The sequence below is a fragment of the Durio zibethinus genome, unplaced genomic scaffold (genome assembly GCF_047325235.1).
Source record: "Durio zibethinus cultivar Kanyao isolate XHJ-2024 unplaced genomic scaffold, ASM4732523v1 HiC_scaffold_387, whole genome shotgun sequence".
NCBI lineage: Eukaryota > Viridiplantae > Streptophyta > Magnoliopsida > Malvales > Malvaceae > Durio > Durio zibethinus.
The window spans coordinates 1557501-1562500 of record NW_028323010.1 but is presented as its reverse complement, the minus strand read 5'-3'; positions in this window follow the sequence as shown (position 1 = coordinate 1562500).

Here is a 5000-nt window from a genome sequence, read left to right as displayed (position 1 = left end):
CAAGAGCCCGCACCAAGGGCCAGCGTGTGCCCATGGTGCTCGAGGCAACCGTCCGCACCAGGGCCCAGCGTGTGCCGATGGTGGTCGAGGCAACCGCCCGCACCAGGGCCCAGCGTGTGCCGATGGTGCTCGAGGCAACCGCCCGCACCAAGGGCCGGCTTGTGCCGATGGTGTTCGAGGCAACCGCCCGCACCAGGGCCCAGCGTGTGCCGATGGTGGTCGAGGCAACCGCCAGCACCAGGGCCCAGCGTGTGCCGATGGTGGTCGAGGCAACCGCCCGCACCAGGGCCCAGCGTGTGCCGATGGTGGTCGAGGCAACCGCCCGCACCAAGGCCGAGCGTGTGCCGATGGTGGTCGAGGCAAGCGCCCGCACCAGGGCCCAGCGTGTGCCGATGGTGGTCGAGGCAAGCGCCCTCACCAAGGCCGAGCGTGTGCCGATGGTGGTCGAGGCAACCGCCCGCACCAGGGCCCAGAGTGTGCCGATGGTGGTCGAGGCAAGCGCCCGCACCAAGGCCGAGCGTGTGCCGATGGTGGTCGAGGCAAGCGCCCGCACCAGGGCCCAGCGTGTGCCGATGGTGCTCGAGGCAAGCGCCCTCACCAAGGCCGAGCGTGTGCCGATGGTGGTCGAGGCAACCGGCCGCACCAAGGGCCGGCGTGTGCCGATGGTGTTCGAGGCAACCGCCCGCACCAGGGCCCAGCGTGTGCCGATGGTGGTCGAGCCAGGAGCCCGCACCAAGGGCCGGCTTGTGCCGATGGTGTTCGGGGCAAGCGCCCGCACCAGGGCCCAGCGTGTGCCGATGGTGCTGGGGGCAAGCGCCCGCCCCAGGGCCCAGCGTGTGCCGATGGTTATCGGGGCAACCGGCCTCACCAGGGCCCAGGGTCTGCCGATGGTGCTCGAGGCAACCGCCCGCACCAAGGCTCAGCATGTGCCGATTGTGATCGAGGCAACAACCCACACCAGGGCCCAGCTTGTGCCGATGGCGGTCGAGGCAAGTGCCCGTACCGAAGGGCAGCCTATGCCGATGATGGTCGATGCATGTGCCATCACCATGCGTCATCATGTGCCATTGATGGTCGAGGCCTTGGCCGAAGTTCGATTTTGAGCCACGGTGCCCATGCTTGGCTCCAGCATGTGCTGGTGCCGCATTTTTTTCACTCGGGACAGCATCGCCGGAGCATCGCCGGAGTACCGCCGGAGAACCTGACCGGCGGCATTGGGGTTCCGGCGATTGGGAGGGGGGCCGGGGGGGTGTGCGCACATGATGTGCGATGGGTGCTGGTACTTGGCCTTGTGTTGGCCCCCTATCCCTCATCAAACCTCTGAGAATTCACACCCCCTTAAAGAGCATTTGAGATTTTACAGGTTTGCTACCAGTAGCCGTTAAAGTGTCTGAAATGGGGACACTTTTTTCAAACGGTCACAAAATCTTCTCTACTTCGAGTTTTTAGCTGAATTTTTTTGTGCATGCCAAAAAAAATAGAAGGATCATGCCTACAAAATTTGGGGCCAAAAATCCTTATAAAAAAATTTTAAAAAATCCCGAACCGCAAAAAGTTTCGAAAATCGTGAAAAATAGAAAACGAGTCATCTTCCAACGAAACTTCACGTGAAGGCTTAGGTGACCATTGTATGAATTTACAAGCCATAAAAATGGCATTGGCACGGCAGAAATTTGAAGATGTGCCTAAACCCACCAGGGCCCAGCGTGTGCCGATGGTGCTCGAGGCAACCGCCCGCACCAGGGCCCAGCGTGTGCCGATGGTGCTCGAGGCAAGCGCCCGCACCAGGGCCCAGCGTGTGCCGATGGTGGTCGAGGCAACCGCCCGCACCAGGGCCGATAGTGTGCCGATGGTGCTCGAGGCAACCTGTCGCACCAGGGCCCAGCGTGTGCCGTTGGTGATCGAGGCAACCTGCCGCACCAGGGCCCAGCGTGTGCCGATGGTGGTCGAGGCAAGCGCCCGCACCAGCGCCCAGCGTGTGCCGATGGTGCTCGAGGCAACCGACCGCACCAGGGCCCAGCGTGTGCCGATGGTGCTCGAGGCAACCTGCCGCACCAGGGCCCAGCGTGTGCCGATGGTGCTCGAGGCAACCTGCCGCACCAGGGCCCAGCGTGTGCCGATGGTGGTCGAGGCAAGCGCCCGCACCAGGGCCCAGCGTGTGCCGATGGTGGTCGAGGCAAGCGCCCGCACCAGGGCCCAGCGTGTGCCGATGGTGGTCGAGGCAACCGCCCGCACCAGGGCCCAGCGTGTGCCGATGGTGCTCGAGGCAACCTGCCGCACCAGGGCCGAGCGTGTGCCGATGGTGGTCGAGGCAAGCGCCCGCACCAGGGCCCAGCGTGTGCCGATGGTGGTCGAGGCAACCTGCCGCACCAGGGCCCAGCGTGTGCCGATGGTGCTCGAGGCAACCGACCGCACCAGGGCCGAGCGTGTGCCGATGGTGCTCGAGGCAAGCGCCCGCACCAGGGCCCAGCGTGTGCCGATGGTGCTCGAGGCAACCGACCGCACCAGGGCCGAGCGTGTGCCGATGGTGGTCGAGGCAAGCGCCCGCACCAGGGCCCAGCGTGTGCCGATGGTGCTCGAGGTAACCGACCGCACCAGGGCCGAGCGTGTGCCGATGGTGCTCGAGGCAAGCGCCCGCACCAGGGCCCAGCGTGTGCCGATGGTGGTCGAGGCAACCTGCCGCACCAGGGCCCAGCGTGTGCCGATGGTGCTCGAGGCAACCTGCCGCACCAGGGCCCAGCGTGCGCCGATGGTGGTCGAGGCAAGCGCCCGCACCAGGGCCCAGCGTGTGCCGATGGTGGTCGAGGCAACCGCCCGCACCAGGGCCCAGCGTGTGCCGATGGTGGTCGAGGCAACCGCCCGCACCAGGGCCCAGCGTGTGCCGATGGTGCTCGAGGCAACCGCCCGCACCAGGGCCCAGCGTGTGCCGATGGTGCTCGAGGCAACCGACCGCACCAGGGCCCAGCGTGTGCCGATGGTGCTCGAGGCAACCGACCGCACCAGGGCCCAGCGTGTGCCGATGGTGCTCGAGGCAACCGACCGCACCAGGGCCCAACGTGTGCCGATGGTGCTCGAGGCAACCGACCGCACCAGGGCCCAGCGTGTGCCGATGGTGGTCGAGGCAACCGCCCGCACCAGGGCCCAGCGTGTGCCGATGGTGGTCGAGGCAACCGCCCGCACCAGGGCCCAGCGTGTGCCGATGGTGATCGAGGCAACCGACCGCACCAGGGCCCAGCGTGTGCCGATGGTGCTCGAGGCAACCTGCCGCACCAGGGCCCAGCGTGTGCCGATGGTGGTCGAGGGAACCTGCCGCACCAGGGCCCAGCGTGTGCCGATGGTGGTCGAGGCAACCGCCCGCACCAGGGCCCAGCGTGTGCCGATGGTGGTCGAGGCAACCGACCGCACCAGGGCCCAGCGTGTGCCGATGGTGGTCGAGGCAAGCGCCCGCACCAGGGCCCAGCGTGTGCCGATGGTGGTCGAGGCAACCTGCCGCACCAGGGCCCAGCGTGTGCCGATGGTGCTCGAGGCAACCGACCGCACCAGGGCCGAGCGTGTGCCGATGGTGGTCGAGGCAAGCGCCCGCACCAGGGCCCAGCGTGTGCCGATGGTGGTCGAGGCAACCGCCCGCACCAGGGCCCAGCGTGTGCCGATGGTGGTCGAGGCAACCGCTCGCACCAGGGCCCAGCGTGTGCCGATGGTGGTATAGGCAACCTGCCGCACCAGGGCCCAGCGTGTGCCGATGGTGCTCGAGGCAACCGACCGCACCAGGGCGGAGCGTGTGCCGATGGTGGTCGAGGCAAGCGCCCGCACCAGGGCCCAGCGTGTGCCGATGGTGCTCGAGGCAACCGACCGCACCAGGGCCGAGCGTGTGCCGATGGTGCTCGAGGCAAGCTGCCGCACCAGGGCCCAGCGTGTGCCGATGGTGGTCGAGGCAACCGCCCGCACCAGGGCCGAGCGTGTGCCGATGGTGATCGAGGCAACCGACCGCACCAGGGCCCAGCGTGTGCCGATGGTGCTCGAGGCAGCCTGCCGCACCAGGGCCCAGCGTGTGCCGATGGTGGTCGAGGTAACCTGCCGCACCAGGGCCCAGCGTGTGCCGATGGTGCTGGGGGCAACCGCCCGCACCAGGGCCCAGCGTGTGCCGATGGTGATCGAGGCAACCGCCCGCACCAGGGCCCAGCGTGTGCCGATGGTGGTCGAGGCAAGCGCCCGCACCAGTGCCCAGCGTGTGCCGATGGTGGTCGAGGCAAGCGCCCGCACCAGGGCCCAGCTTTTGTCGATGGTGATCGAGGCAACCGGCCGCTCCAGGGCCCAGCGTGTGCCGATGGTTATCGGGGCAACCGGCCGCACCAGGGCCCAGGGTCTGCGGATGGTGCTCGAGGCAACCGCCCGCACCGAGGCTCAGCATGTGCCGCTGGTGATCGAGGCAACAACCCACACCAGGGCCCAGCTTGTGCCGATGGCGGTCGAGGCAAGTGCCCGTACCGAAGGGTAGCCTATGCCGATGATGGTCGATGCATGTGCCATCGCCATGCGTCATCATGTGCCATTGATGGTCGAGGCGTTGGCCGAAGTTCGATTTTGAGCCACGGTGCCCATGCTTGGCTCCAGCATGTGCTGGTGCCGCATTTTTTTCACTCGGGACAGCATCGCCGGAGCATCGCCGGAGCATCGCCGGAGTACCGCCGGAGAACCTGACCGGCGGCATTGGGGTTCCGGCGATTGGGAGGGGGGCCGGGGGGGTGTGCGCACATGACGTGCGATGGGTGCTGGTGCTTGGCCCTTGTGTTGGCCCCCTATCCCTCATCAAACCTCTGAGAACTCACACCCCCTTAAAGAGCGTTTGAGATTTTACAGGTTTGCTGCCAGTAGCCGTTGAAGTGTCTGAAACGGGGACACTTTTTTCAAACGGTCGCGAAATCTTCTCCGCTTCGAGTTTTTAGCTGAATTTTTTTGTGCATGCCAACAAAAATAGAAGGATCACGTCCACAAAATTTGGG